Source organism: Cydia amplana, chromosome 5 (assembly GCF_948474715.1).
Source record: "Cydia amplana chromosome 5, ilCydAmpl1.1, whole genome shotgun sequence".
Lineage (NCBI taxonomy): Eukaryota > Metazoa > Arthropoda > Insecta > Lepidoptera > Tortricidae > Cydia > Cydia amplana.
Genome location: NC_086073.1, coordinates 15762697 through 15776793, shown reverse-complemented (window position 1 = coordinate 15776793; position 14097 = coordinate 15762697). Strand labels below are relative to the sequence as shown.

The window sequence follows — 14097 nt, the reverse complement described above, 5'->3', positions numbered from 1 at the left end:
TGTGAATAAGCGGTATCGCGCGGCATCAGAGGCGGTCTTAATCTTGGCGAGGCTCTGGCCGGAAGATCTTAGCGAGGCCCTTATCTTTTGTGCTAAGTTAAAAATTGCGGATTGAATGTATCAGGGAAACGTCTTGTCGACAGTCCAAAGAAACCGAGCTCCGTCATTAACCAATATCGATTCAAGAAAACCGATTTATGTCAAAAAGTGAGGCCCAACGCCGATCTCCATGTAACACCGAAGACTTGATTTCGACGCCTCCCAATGCGAGGCCAGAGGATGAGCTGCAGGTAAGCATACAGCTAAGAATCGAACGCCAAGTGTAAGCTTGGCTGACGGCCGAACGCCTGGAGCGCCGATTGCGGCGCGCTTCTGTGCGAGGCCGAGCTGCAAGAGAGCAGAGCGAGGGCGCAGGCCGATAAAGACTGAAGCCATAGTGTTAAAGATCTGGAGCTTTCCTGCGGGCGCATTTGTGCGACGCCAAAGGCCGAGCTGCAATGGAGCTAAGATCGGATAAGGACCAATGCTCAAGCGTTTTAAAACAGGCCGAAAGTTGAGCTCCAAACAGGGCCATAAACTTGCAGGTTCAGATAGCGGCTTAATTCCATGCGAGCGATGCAAGGCCAAAGATTCATCTGCGAAAGAGCAAAGCTTGAAATTTGAACAGTGGCCAAGTTTAATCGAGACCCGATTCCGACGCCATTCCGTGCGACGCCCACGGCCGGACATTTGGACGTGGAAACGCTTAATATCTCAAAATTAACCCCATTTTATACCTTTTAAAGACGTTTAACCATGCTTGCAATGGTTAAATTCGCGGTAAATGACGGATGGTTAGCTGGCAAAATTAGTTATGCATTGGATCGGTAATCCAAAGATGTGGGTTCGAGTCTCACGTTACCCAGAGTTGATCACAGACATCACAGTTATTTTTTTCATTGTGATTGACATATGTCTAGTGTATATATACAATCTATAAATTGTAATGTGGAACGTTCCACAATAAAAATGGAAGGAAATCAGTATGTTTATTACAAGTATATTGATGTTAAAATTGATATTAAATAATTTCGTTTCCCCAAGACTAGTAGCGCGGTTACTAGACAGATAAGTTTACATTTGCCTTCGATATTTTTGAATTCTATGGGCCTAAAATACCTTTTGAATGCCTATAAACTATTCGAAGTGGCGCCGTTAATAATCTAAACTCGATTAAAAATATATTATCTGATTCTGAAAGTAGTAGTAACTACCAAGGTCACGCCGATGCCACGCCGATAGCGCGGCGTCGGCGGCGGCGGCGCGACAATTTTGTCGGCGGCGGCGGCGCGCCGGCGCGGCGCTCATATCTAGTAAGCATTTTTGAATTCGGTGACGCAAATTGATTTCAGTGCCTGCACATGATTTCGGTGTTTTTTAGATCTCAAATATCAAAGAAACTATAAGGTTCTAATGGAGGCCTCCACTACCAATATTTTTTATATTAAGGCTAGATTTTAGGAAATAAAGTTGTGTATCAAATAAGTGAAAAATAAAATTGGCACCGAAGTCAGGCACCGAACGTCATCTCTGAGAATCGCCCATCATGGTTCATGTGGTACCTAATAGATATGAGCGCCGCGCCGGCGCGCCGCCGCCGCCGACAAAATTTTCGCGCCGCCGCCGCCGACGCTGCGCTATCGGCGTGGCATCGGCGTGACCTTGGTAGTTACCACTACTTTCGGAATCAGTTAATATATTTTTAATCAAGTTTAGATCATTAACGGCGCCACTTCAAACAGTTTATAGGCATTCACAAGGTATTTTAGGCCCATATAATTCAAAAATATCGAAGGCAAATGCAAACTTATCTGTCTAGTAACCGCGCTACTAGTCTTGGGGAAACGAAATGATTTAATATAAATTTTAACATCAATATGCTTGTAATAAACATACTGATTTCCTTCCATTTTATTGTGGAACGTTCCACATTACAATTTATAGATTGTATATAATATACACTACACATATGTCAATCACAATTAAAAAATTAACTGTGATCAACTCTGGCTAACGTGAGACTCGAACCCACATCTTTGGATTACCGATTAACCGATCCAATGCTTAACTAATTTTGCCAGCTAACCATCCGACATTTACCGCGAATTTAACCATTGCAAGCATGGTTAAAAGTCTTTAAAAGGCATAAAAGGGGGTTAATTTTGAGATATTAAGCGTTTCCACGTCCAAATGTCCGGCCGTTGGCTTCGCACGGAAGGGCGTCGGAATCCGGTCTCAATTAAACTTGGCCACTGTTTAAATTTCAAGCTTTGCTCTCTCGCAGCTCAATCTTTGGCCTTGCATCGCTCGCATGGAATTAAGCCGCTATCTGAACCTGCAAGTTTTTGGCCCTGTTTGGAGCTCAACTTTCGGCCTGTTTTAAAACGCTTGAGCATTGGTCCTTATCCGATCTTAGCTCCATTGCAGCTCGGCCTTTGGCGTCGCACGAATGCGCCCGCAGGAAAGCTCCAGATCTTTAACACTATGGCTTCAGTCTTTATCGGCCTGCGCCCTCGCTCTGCTCTCTTGCAGCTCGGCCTTGCACAGAAGCGCGCCGCAATCGGCGCTCCAGGCGTTCGGCCGTCAGCCAAGCTTACACTTGGCGTTCGATTCTTAGCTGTATGCTTACCTGCAGCTCATCCTCTGGCCTCGCATTGGGAGGCGTCGAAATCAAGTCTTCGGTGTTACATGGAGCTCGGCGTTGGGCCTCACTTTTTGACATAAATCGGTTTTGTTGAATCGATATTGGTTAATGACGGAGCTCGATTTTCTTTGGACTGTCGACAAGACGTTTCCCTGATACAGTCATTTCACAATTTTTAACTTAGCTCAAAAGATAAGGGCCTCGCTAAGATCTTACGGCCAGAGCCTCACCAAGATTAAGACCGCCTCTGATGCCGCGCGATACCGCTTATCCACAGTTTATACGATATCATTTTTTTTTCGTACCATTATTCAATAAATTATCATTGAAAATAAAAAATGCATTTATTTCATAACTTTCCTACAGCAAAAACATGTTTTTTCGGTAAAATTTTGGTTTGAATTCTTTTTTCATTCATCGAAGGTGTTTCAAGGCCACGCCGCCGATTCGCCGCCGCCGCCGACCAATTTTGACCGGCGCGCCGCCGCCGGCTAACTGCCTATCGGCGCTCATATCTAGTACCTAAGCGGTTGTATCAACAAGACGTTTTATGGGATGCGGTAATTTGATTAGAGTCGGTTTCTTTTTCGCATATGTAGAGAATTTCACGTTTTTCTATCATTAGAGAAAGCTTTTCGTATACATACTTCATAAACGAATCGATATGGAGTACTAAATGCTTTCACTAGTAGCGACATGGCGATATTTTTAGCAGCGTCGTCACTGTTTGCAACTGAGTTATGAGGATTTTAAAATAAATATCGAATACATGGGAATTAAATTAAAGCAAAGTAAATCGAATAAAAACCAAATTAAACCCCTTTAAAACAAAACTCCAAGTGCCAGCTGCAGTGATCAGTATTAAGATGATAATCAGTTATCCCCTATTCAACTCAAGCCAATTTGCTGTTTATTCCAGAGATGTAAAAATAAAAGAGTAAACTATTTAAAGTCTTCTTTAATTTTAGACTCTTTAACGAGTGCGTTTTTTACTGTATTTGTTAAACTAGACATGAGCGCCGATAGGCATTTAGCCGGCGGCGGCGCGCCGGTCAAAATTGGTCGGCGGCGGCGGCGAATCGGCGGCGTGGCCTTGAAACACCTTCGATTAATGAAAAAAGAATTCTAACCAAAATTTTACCGAAAAAACATGTTTTTGCTGTAAGAAAGTTATGAAATAATAGTACATTACTGCAGACGCCGGGAAAGAAGGGCTTGCCGGGTGAGTAGGTATAGACGGCCGACCGTAGGGAGGCCGGATAGTGATACGAAGTCGGCAAGACCTTTTCACGGCTAGGCATGTATAGTGCTTTTCTCAAACATATGCAATGAAATAAAAAAATTCACCACTCAAAAAACAAATTATAAATATCAACCACCAATAGCTACACGACAAAAGTTTTTTTAATTTTCCTTTCAATCCTGCCATAATGACTTTTTTTTTACGGAAGTCGTCCGTATTTCGCGTGTGTAGTGTTCGAATAGACCCTATTAGGGCCATTATACACAACCTGATAATAAGAATCTCAATTTCAATAAATAAAATAAATGCAGAGGATTTTAAATATTGTCTATATGGTCTCTGGTGACTTACGTATAGACAAGATTTTAAATTTATTCATCAACACATTGAATCATACAGATTCGTATTCGTAATATCAGTACGTTCGTGTATAACAGGCGTTAACACAGATATTTTGGTCCGATAATCATTCATTCACTAAAAAAATATATATAATTCGGCTGTTTAGCCTGTTCATGGACACAGACCCCAGACATGTTTACATTAGAATAAAAAAAAAATTACTTCCCGGCCTAGGCCTTCAATTTCGTATGAAATTCCTTTACAGTTCTCTGGAGTTGCTCCGCCCTAAACGTTATACTTCGAAGCCTGATATAACGCCCGGAGCGACGACATTTCATTGCATGTTTGAGAAAATGCTTTTTTTTTATTTTCAAGGATAATTTATTGAATAATGGTACGAAAAAAATTTATATCGTATAAACTGTGGATAAGCGGTATCGCGCGGCATCAGAGGCGGTCTTAATCTTGGCGAGGCTCTGGCCGGAAGATCTTAGCGAGGCCCTTATCTTTTGTGCCAAGTTAAAAATTGCGGATTGACTGTATCAAGGAAACGTCTTGTCGACAGTCCAAAGAAAATCGAGCTCCGTCATTAACCAATATCGACCCAACAAAACCGATTTATGTCAAAAAGTGAGGCCCAACGCCGAGCTACATGTAACACTGAAGACTTGATTTCGACGCCTCCCAATGCGAGGCCAGAGGATGAGCTGCAGGTAAGCATACAGCTAAGAATCAAACGCCAAGTGTAAGCTTGGCTGACGGCCGAACGCCTGGAGCGCAGATTGCGACGCGCTTCTGTGCGAGGCCGAGCTGCAAGAGAGCAGAGCGAGGGTGCAGGCCGATAAAGACTGAAGCCATAGAGCTGTTAAAGATCTGCCCTAGTAGCACGGTAGCATTTTTATCGTTTATCACCATGCCTGTCACGTTCTAACAAGTATGTAATTGCGAAAGTGACGGGCATAGTGATCAGGGATGTTGCGGATGCAGATTTTTTGACATCCGCGGATGCGGATGCGGATGCGGATATTTAAAGGCTCACATCCGCGGATGCGGATGCGGATGCGGATGTCAAGATTACGTACTTAAAAAACGTCAAATATTAAATTTTTAGTATACTTTTTATTAAAAAAAAAACGAAACGTTTAGTATTTGTGCAAGAATATAAGTGCGTTATATTTAATAAACAGTAACTTGGCCGACTCTTCAGGATCTAGACTATTCTAGACGATATCGTTATAGGTAATGACGAAATTACTTAGCACTTACGCCGCCGCTAAGACGTTCCTGTACCGACTTGTTCGACATCCGCATCCGCATAAGCTCCGCATCGATTTTATGCGGATGCGGATGCGGATGCGGATGTCGAAAATAATGCGGAAGTTCCGCAGTTGCGGATGCGGATGCGGATGTTCGCAACATCCCTGATAGTGATAGTCGATAAAAAAGGAACCGTGCTGAGCCCACTGGAGCTTTCCTGCGGGCGCATTCGTGCGATGCCAAAGGCCGAGCTGCAATGGAGCTAAGATCGGATAAGGACCAATGCTCAAGCGTTTTAAAACAGGCCGAAAGTTGAGCTCCAAACAGGGCCAAAAACTTGCAGGTTCAGATAGCGGCTTAATTCCATGCGAGCGATGCAAGGCCAAAGATTGAGCTGCGAGAGAGCAAAGATTAAAATTTGAACAGTGGCCAAGTTTAATTGAGACCCGATTCCGACGCCCTTCCGTGCGAAGCCAACGGCCGTACATTTGGACGTGGAAACGCTTAATATCTCAAAATTAACCCCATTTTATACCTTTTAAAGACGTTTAACCATGCTTGCAATTTGCAATAGTTAAATTCGCGGTAAATGACGGATGGTTAGCTGGCAAAATGTATTGGATTGGTAATCCAAAGATGTGGGTTCGAGTCTCACGTTAGCCAGAGTTGATCACATTTAATTTTTTCATTGTGATTTTTTCTTTACCCACACACCAAATATAGAATAGACGTACATGTACTCACACTCTTTCTCTCTCTCTCTCTCTCTCTCTCTCTCTCACACACACACACACACACACACACACACACACACATTTTAGGAAATTTGTATTAGATTAAAATGTATTCCAATCAAATCAAAACAAATAAAATTGTATTAGTAACAGCTAAGTAATTAGTTAATATTCCCAATATTAAGTTTATATTATTTTCTTCTTAGACAACAATATTGTTGTTACTTATATTAAATTTGTTAATTAAGTTCTAAGCCTTAGATAATATGGAAGAGCGGTGTCTTCTGTTACAAGTATTTTATACTTACTAGAAGACTCCAACCTTTACAACTGTACCCTCTTTGTTAACAAATAAACATTTTCATTTTTTTCATTTTTTTTTTCATATGTCTAGTGTATATATATACAATCTATAAATTGTAATGTGGAACGTCCCACAATAAAATGGAAGGAAATCAGTATGTTTATTACAAGCATATTGATGTTAAAATTGATATTAAATAATTTCGTTTCCCAAGACTAGTTACTAGTTACTAGACAGATAAGTTTGCATTTGCCTTCGATATTTTTGAATTATATGGGCCTAAAATACCTTTTGAATGCCTATAAACTATTCAAAGTGGCGCAGTTAATGATCGAAACTCGATTAAAAATATATTATCTGATTCTGAAAGTAGTAGTAACTACCAAGGTCACGCCGATGCCACGCCGATAGCGTAGCGTCGGCGGCGGCGGCGCGAAAATTTTGTCGGCGGCGGCGGCGCGCCGGCGCGGCGCTCATATCTATGTTAAACTAAGGAGACTAAATGTCTTATCAAAAATCTTAATTAAACGTACTCTCTCCTTTCTTTTATGGTGTTATACGCTCATTAACTAGCTGGCTAAACGTGTGGCAACCGCCAAGTGTGTCAGTACCTAACGTGTTAGCTTTGTGATGATTACAGATTGCAGCAAGGTATTCTTGTAAATTGTTTACATGTTGGTAATAGACAATTTACTTTAAAGTTGGGAGATAGATTGAAAAATAGTTTTTACCTAAATAGGAGGAAAAATCGCGGTAGGAAAAACAGTAAAATGAATTTTAATTTCCACCGCGGACCCGTTCGATCGTTCGTTCGTCCATTTGCCTCCCTATCGGTCAAATGTGTGGTTTACGTTGTAGGCCCGCAGGTTCTGTGTAAGATCGTGGTGTATGTTGTACACAGGTAGACCTGATAGGACTGAATGTAACATCCTTGCACTATCCAAGCACAGAAAGGGTGAATGAACTTTGTTACTTCGGCCAGAGATGCTTTAGTAATGTGAAGGCGGCACCTAGTTGACGCTTCGGTATTCGCAGAAGGTAGTAGGTATGTATTTAAAGATTTGACAGCCAAATACATAGGATGGTACGATACCTACATAAACCATGTCTTCAAACAGTAAAATATGTGCACGTCATTCGCAAGATGACAGCTGTCATTCGCTGTTTTGTAAAGCTTTTTTGAAGATCGTAAGTTCGTAAGCCAAACCATAACATGACACACGACAAAATGACCGGAAGTTTTGATCAATCAGACTGATTCTTAGTTAACAAAGTATTTTAACTGAAAGAGTGTTAATTAGATGCGAAAATAAACGAGTTTTTAAGTCAACACATGCGTTAGGTAATTGAAAAATAAGTGTGTTAGGCAAATAGGTGCGTAGCAATTAGTGATAAATGGGAATAATAATTACCCGGCTACTAGAAACAACGGCAACAACCACGCGACCTGAATAGCTGCCCACATTGGATATTTAGAATGCGAAAAATAGGTCTGATACGATACGACCGCTTAATTGATATACGTTGGGTCTTAGGTTAGGCTTTTACAATGTTTTTACAACGCTTAATTAGGTACGTATAATTTTTTTGCAATTTACCCAGACGCGTTGCTGGCACCTGGAATAGGAATAGAGAAATCCGTGCAAACGATGTTGACAGAAACATTGCTGACCTTAAGTGGCCGTGGGCGTAGAAGTTTTGTAGTAAGATAACCGGACCGAAGAATTATGACCACGTATCGGAAGTCGCGGCGTGGGAAGATCCCAATAACCCAGCCATGAAGACGGCAGTTTCAATGTTGGCAGAGTTAGCTAACCCGCTTCTATTAGTGTATTCAGATGAAAATGATGATGATGTGTGTGTGTGTGTGTAGATACGCAAAAAACGAAATCTCAACAAGAAAGTTACAGAATCATCATTATTACCTATAAAATTCAAACTTATCTAAACCAGTTTCACTAGGAGCACAAGGCGTGTTCACAGGTTCACACGTCCTAAATTACTTAATGGTACAGGACAAGAATCCAACAAGACTCCTTTCACACATCGCCCACGCCCACGCGCGCGGGGAAGTCGAAATAAAAACCGTTTTAGGGCCAACAGGGCTATTCCTGTCGCATACAACCAGTTTAAAACTGATCTTCAGTTACGTGTTGTTACTATTGACTTCGAGGTCACACTTGTTTTGGTTGAATGATATAACAGATTGCTACGATCCTACCAACCAGTATCCGACTGATCTCCGGTTACGTATTGTTGCTACTGATAACAAGGTCACACTTGTTTTGGTAAATGAGATCACAGATTGTTACGACGAGAGTTAGAGCTGGGTTATGGCCGGCGCCATGGCAGTCAAATATTCCACTTATGGCGTTCATAGTAGAATTAGTTTGTGAAAATACGCCAAAAGCGTAGATTTTCTCTTGTTACGAAATGCTGTAGGCGGGGGTTAAGTGCAGATTAATTCTTTGATAATATTTATGATGTTTTAATAGATGTTTAAAGCTGGCCATACACACTAGGGTACGCCTGCGCAGTTTTACCTGTACAGTTCAACTGCGCAGGTAAAAAGGAGCGTGTGTGGCATTCGACTGTTCAGTTTTCTACGACTGCACAGTTGACCTGCGCGAATATGAAAATAGATATTTTTTACCTGTGTGCTCTTGAACTATACAGTTAAAACTGAGCGTGTGTGGCGTTCGCCTGTGCAGGCCTATCGCGGTCTCGCGGAATGAAACTCTAGTTGAGTTAAATTAACTTTATAAATCAGAGCCCTGCCTAATTCCCCTGATGATAAAACATGTATTTTATTCTTGTATTATTTTTTTAGACTTGAAGTATAATACATGGTGATTTGGTACCATTATGTCTGACCATACTCTGAGGTATGGATAATGTAGGTCATACTAATATTGAACAACTTTTATTATTCGTTATTTTTTGTCTTTCTTGCGCTTTATAATTAAAAACAATAACGTTAATATAGTGCTGCGTCAACATCAAGCACAGCTGACGATGGTGCCATGGCTACACAACTGAGAGTTTGTGCAGGTTTACCGCTGCCGTGTGTGTGCTCCACCCAGCTAGGGTTTACCTGTGCAGTTAAACTGTACAGGTAAAACTGCGCAGGCATACCCTAGTGTGTATGGCCAGCTTAAGCTTAAGCTGGCCACACAGCGGTAAACCTGCACAAACTCTCAGTTGTGTAGCCATGGCACCGTCGTCAGCTGTGCTTGATGTTGACGGAGCACTTTTAACGTTATTGTTTTTAAATATAAAGCGCAAAAAAGACAAAAAAATAACGACTTCAGGGGTAGTCCCATAGTAAAAAAAGTTCAGTATGACCTACATATCTCTTCTACTTCCCTACTCTACCCTTTTGAGTAAGTATGGTCAGACATAACAAATCACCATGTATTGTACTTCTAATCTAATAAAAATATACAAGAATAAAAACATGTTTTTTTTATTACCTCATCACCGGGGGAATCCAAATTAGATCGCGAACCTCGAGCCGTATTTTGATCCCCAAGAAAGTTAAAAAGATTATATTAATATCATAATGTTGGTTCATATACGATATTGTCTGCATATGAATCTGAATGTAGATTCTTCGATCTTTTTTTATTTCTCCTTACATTACTCTAAGTACTGTTTTTTTTACTAAATCTTTCTTTTCGGCGGTAGGTTCTAATTCCTTATGTAACAGATTTTCATATCCTGCTGCTTTTTATTTCTATCGTGGTATTATGCGCTTTTAATACGCCAGAGGCAGGGCTCTGATCTACAAGTTCAATTAACTAAACTAGCGTTACATTTCGCTTACGAGACATTTTTATGCAATCGCAATCTACCGGCGATCAACAATCTGCGCTATCAACTGAGGCCTGCGCAGGCGAACGCCACACACGCTCAGTTTTAACTGTACAGTTCAAGAGCACACAGGTAAAAAATATCTATTTTCATATTCGCGCAGGTCAACTGTGCAGTCGTAGAAAACTGCACAGTCGAATGCCACATACGCTCCTTTTTACCTGCGCAGTTGAACTGTACAGGTAAAACTGCGCAGGCGTACCCTATTGTGTATGGCCAGCTTTAAAGGCTTCGTAACTCAGGCACGTTTTCCGCTTTTACATATAAAACGCTTAAGCGCCGCCTGAAAAATGCGCCTGTGTGACGAAGTTTAGCAATACATATAGGTATATCTCACGTACACTAGAAGACAAACACGTGGAATTTCTTGGTTTGGAAACACAATGCTGCGCATCATGAAGTACTGAGGGCCTACCGCGAAAACCGAAATGCGCAAACTGCGGGGATCTTTCTCTTTTATTCCAACGAAGGCGTAATTAGAGTGACAGAGAAAAATTACCGAAATTTGCGAATTTCGATTTTAGAATAGAACCAACGTGTAGTGCTATTTTGGTAATTTTGCCAGATAAGTAAGCCACGAGATTTCGCACATATTAGATCGGTCAAACAATCTACTGAATTCAGCTCTTATAATCCCTTATGTACCTGTTTCACCTATTTGATGGTAGGATCACTACGTGTGGTCTTGTTATTGTAATGCTATTGACAATATTATGTTTCATTTATTGTTTCGCTCGATCTATCAGCACCTATTGAGGTGGGAAGACGTTGTTTACAATGCATAAATGGGACTAAACTTCCTGTTAAAAGGCCATGGAAATAATGCAGATATTATGCACGGCAATAGGTACTGATAAATTTATTATGTTTTAACTAGTCTTAAGGAAGTTACTTCTCTTAAGGAAGATATTGACTTATGGAGTGACTGATGTAAAATAATTGTATCTCTAATTTAAACTAGTGGCTCTGTAAGCTGTATATGTCGTGAACTCCATGGCTCCGCCATTTTGAAACATTTCCAAAAAAAATGTTTACATAATTATCGAACCTGCTCACCAAATTTCACGATCGATTGAAATTGAAAGATACGACCTATAGACGAAAACATCCGAACATACGAAAGAATTTTTGCCCAAGCTGAAACGACGACCTTCGCTTTCGCTCGGTCAAATAAGGTTGTGTGATTTATTTTAGACAATTTTTTTTATAGACTCTAACTTATCATTTCAAGACATTTAAGAAAATTGAATAATCCCTTTTTCAAATTAAAAATATTAAAATTCGTCTCACTGATCTTGATGCGAAACGTCAGATACGTAAATCCCGGCCAAAACCCTCCTATAATTATACGTACAATAATTCTGGTCAACTTTACTGCCCCACCTGCGATAGAGTTTTTAAAAATAAGTTCGGCTTTGCCAGCCATATCAGAGCTCACGCTCGTAATTAGCTAGGGTCGCCGTTGCCGATTACGGCATGGATAACTATATATATAAGGACTAACAATTAGTAGTACTAATAACTAATTCAACAGCAACAAATCTGTTTGCCTTGCCAATTAGCGAGCGCAGCTGCTAATTTAATTACGCTATGTTAACAGACATCAAATTAACTTTGTTACGGACTCACCCCTACTTCCAGTATTCCCACACCCTTCGTGTTATAGTTATGACTACAAGTGTTGAAGCTTACAAAATCTCTGTCTAGTGTTTCAGAGAGAATTTTAAAGTTTTGGTGTGAAAGTTTTAATACTAGAATCATTTAATCCCCAAAAGAAGGGGTGTTATAAGTTTAATGTGTGTATCTGTCTGTCTCTGGCATTATAGTCCCCAATGGATGAACCAATTTGAGTATAATTATACCATTAAACCACCCAACTAAAGTCCATGTATTTATAGGAAGTAGAAACACATATCTGGTAACTTAATATTATGATAACAAGTTATACAAATCAGATACTTTATAAATAGTCCCTCAGATAAGCTCACCGTTTATCAGGCCTCAAATAAGATAAATAAACCTCCAGTTTGGCAGTTCCCACTCCCAGTATCAATCTAACGGCAAGATAACTTACCTACATGATCACTAATGATTTCCTATTCTTACTTATTGAACATATTGTGTTTAAGTCTAAGTATTTACATTAGATGTCAACAAAAATATTATGAAGTGTATCTCAGTCATCCTCATGTGATGAGATCAGACAAGAAGTAGGTGTTTGGTGACCAAAAGGCTAATAATAGAATGATTTATTATAGAAACAGGGCTAATATTGATGGCCCTTATATTGACGTTGATGCAAGTGCAAGGCTTACAGACACTGCTTATGCTGAGCGGCATCCTATTTGGTGTAACTTTCTTTAATTAATTTTCTGTTGTACCTAATGTATGTTTTTTACACCAAATAAATATTTTCAATTTCTATTTCAAGTGCATGAGTAGCAGCATGAGTGATGTGTACCTATATAATGTAATCAAACCATTGTTACAAACCATAATATTTATAGAGCATGTGTTTATAATATTACACAATAAAACACTTTTAAGTGTACAGAATGCCAAGCCTTTTTCAAGGAGGCTTTGAATTTAGCTACTGAATCACACCTAAATGTGCTAAACATTCAGACAAAAAACTTTAATGGTAAGTCATCAGTAAAAGTTCAAGGTCTGAGCTTACAACTGAAATAAGTAGAGTAATGGGTGCTAATTACAAGGTTTCCTAATAGTAGAATCAGTTTATTTACTAATACATCTTCAAATAGAAGTACACTTAGTACAGTCAGCTGCAGCCGTGGAGATATTATGCAGCATAAAAGTTTGTGGAGATATTATGCAGCATAAAAGTTTGTTTGCAGGGGGGGGTCTGCAGCTGACTGTATAATATCACATAATTTAGTATACCTACCTAATTATTTTATCCACAAAACTTTCAGCTATTAAAACTAACATGTACCTGACTGACGACCGAGAAATAATAATTACTTAACAGGAATGATTGAGAAATCATATGTATGTATGTGTGTGTTCTGTGTTGTATGTTATGTATGTGTGTGTTGTGTGTGTGTTATTAACAGGATTGTAATTTTAGAACTAGGAAAACCACTAATTCTATAACAAGGTTAACATAGATGTAGTGTGGTCAAATACAACAAAACGCCGTGTGTACGTGATTCAGATTCCTATAGATTTTATTAATGCTATATTTTGAAACTGAAAATCTACCCACTGAAAAGTATTTAAACATCAGATTATCCCAAAAAAGGGTCGTTCCAATTTCCAACACTAAAAACATCGAGGGTAAATAACCGGGAGGAAAACAAATAGGTAACAGGAAAATGTAATATAACGAGTACCTACAACGTCGGCTTTACCTGCTTTTATGAGAAGTTCAAGAATTTTACAACGACATAAGTTAAGACATAATAATCCACAGCCATTTAACGTAAGTATCACACGGACGCGAAGGCACGGCTGACCGCTTTTGATAAAAAAAAACTTGCCGACGGAAGAAAGATTGACGACACCAATAAGATTTTTTACTTTGCACATACCTACCTGGTAAAAAGTTACCACACACAATAGATTGTTATCTACAAGATAGCAGGTAATGCATCGGGAAACCGTGTTTCTGTTTAGGTGTTTATTATGATTCGTAGAAAGC

At 39.8% G+C, this 14097-nt stretch overlaps 1 protein-coding gene across 3 annotated transcripts in view; it reads right to left on the bottom strand.

Moving 5' to 3' along the window:
* The window catches only part of LOC134648314 (leucine-rich repeat and calponin homology domain-containing protein), an 86096-nt gene that overhangs the window by 71580 nt on the left and 419 nt on the right, over positions 1 to 14097 (bottom strand). The gene's annotated exons all lie outside the window — the stretch shown is intronic.